Below are 2,312 nucleotides of genomic sequence, written 5' to 3'. Positions count from 1 at the left end.
CACACACACACACACACACACACACACACAGACGAGAAAATCTCAAGGACTTCAATAAAGTTCTCTCCATATGCAACGAAATCACCGCGTAGTGAACACACCCCTATCATAATAATATATTATGCATCATCGTCATAAAATGTCTTATCTGAAACAGACATCAGTGATCATGGTTCTCCGTTCTATAAATTCCTGGTTTTCCCCGTCATCCATCTGTTCATGTCATTTGTTTTCCAAGTATTACTTTCCCTTGGTTTACTTCCGCCTTGTTTTCCTTCTATCTTTGGTGTTAAAAAAGGACTTAAAAACTGCTAAGAGTTGTCCGGATTCAGAATGCAGTTTTGCCAAGGCACAGCGAGTCTTTGATTTTTAGAGTCTGTCAGAAAGTTTACAAACACAACCATAATGAACATGTGACAGAACACAATATGCCGATTTTGAAGGCCCAAAACGTAATCAAGAGAAAATCGGGTGAACGGAAAGCCCGTCCTAGATCATTTGCAAGGAAGCGGTAAGAATGGCAAAGCTAAGCACAAAGGACTACCGTTTGTGGACCACTGTATTTTATCAGTGTCGACTTAAGAATCACCGTAATATTCCAACAGGAATAGTTACCAAAAGTGACATTATGTGTGATAGTCCTAAGCCTATAACGCAGAGGTGAAAAGGTGAAGAGAAAGCCTAATTTGAAGCTCATGTCTAACACCAACAAGTACTAGAATAATAATAAGCTTCAATTTTCTTTCGAAAAATAATTATGTCCAATAATCTTTATCAGTGCACGAGAGGTGAGCTTTTAGATCTAAGAAAACACCAATGCGTTGATATCGAAGAGCCTAGCTGTAAACGTAATGAAATCAGGTAAAAAGGTTTTGAGATCGAGTGCAGTGCCCCCATATTATATTATGTTCGCCTGCCAGAGGATAATTGGTTTTGCGAATTAAAATCTTTTTTAAAAGTAGATTTATTGTTTCTTGTTCTTCTTATTCTTCTTGTTCTTCTTGTTCTTGTTCTCGTTCTTGTTCTTGTTCTTGTTCTTGTTCTTGTTCTTCTTCTTCTTCTTCTTCTTCTTCTTCTTCTTCTTCTTCTTCTTCTTCTTCTTCTTCTTCTTCTCCTTTAGCTTCTCGGTTTGGGAGCATAAAAGCATTTTGTTTAAATCTTTTTCCGAAACGAAAAAAACGCACTTTTACGAATCCCGACAAAACGTTCTTTACAAAATATTCATCGCCAGATTTCCTTTCACTAAGCATATTATTATAATCTTCTTCTTTAAGTTCTACATCTGAAACAATTAATATCGTCGATTACGGTTGAAACGTGGCGATTTACGACAACAGTTCAAACAGAACAGAAACGTAGAAATGAATTCAGTAGCACGTAATTATCATGCATCAAGTGCATAAGGAATGGACTTGGGTAATTAGAAAGGGACAGAGAGAAGAACACAAAAGAATCTTTTAAAAAAAATCGCGCCAAAACCACTTTCCTATAAACCAAGATTTATGTCTCCCTCTCTCTTTCAGAGGATACAACCATTACGAACATCATCATCATTTGCTGGTAATTTAGGGGTTAAGTATGGAAATCTCGGAGTAAAACCAAATAAACGGACAAAACACAAGCACAGAAAAAAATCCTCGAAAAGCATAATCCACGACGCGTAGCATCTGAGTCATCGTAAATTTTATGGTGTCTTTTAAGATTATGTTGTCTTCCAATTTGGACGTAACATTGTTCGTCTTTCGGGACAGCCTGTGTTGGTTTGACATAGTATGGTGAGGTGGACTGTTATAGGATGGGCAACCGCGGATTTTTGTACCACGTCTCTTTGCTTTGAGGATTAAAGCTACAACTCATTAGTCTGTCTTATCATGTTTTTTAAAAATATTTTTTATCGATAATCTGCTACAGAGAACCAACAGAGAAAGGCAGCAGCGACTTTGTCAGCAAAGAATCTTTTAATGGAAGTTTGCCGTGCTAAGAAAAGAACAATATAATAATATTTTTCTTATTTTTATTTTAGCCCTTTTACCGTTGGAGGAACCCGAGTTTTCCTCTGAAAAATGTAATGACCCTTAACTGTTTTGTAGGGTGTTTGACGTCACCAGACATAATGGCACAATTGCACTCGCAATTATTTTACACAAAGGGAGGGCAAGAGTTAGTGACAGAGAGGGAGAGAGAGAGACAGACAGACAGACAGACAGACAGACAGGCAGACAGACAGACAGGCAGACAGAGACAGAGAGAGAGAAAGAGAGAGACAGAGAGAGAGAGAGAAGGGGATGGAGGTGGGGGTGGGGGTGGGTATA

The 2,312-nt window shown here is 38.1% G+C and overlaps 1 protein-coding gene across 2 annotated transcripts in view; it reads left to right on the top strand.

Annotated features, from left to right (window-relative positions):
• Window positions 1-2,312, top strand: part of LOC101849445 (protein white) — a 70,534-nt gene that overhangs the window by 48,813 nt on the left and 19,409 nt on the right. The window lies entirely within an intron of this gene.

The sequence above is a fragment of the Aplysia californica genome, unplaced genomic scaffold (assembly GCF_000002075.1).
Source record: "Aplysia californica isolate F4 #8 unplaced genomic scaffold, AplCal3.0 scaffold00079, whole genome shotgun sequence".
NCBI lineage: Eukaryota > Metazoa > Mollusca > Gastropoda > Aplysiida > Aplysiidae > Aplysia > Aplysia californica.
The sequence above is the reverse complement of the archived record's forward strand: the minus strand, read 5'-3'. Positions and strand labels throughout refer to the sequence as shown.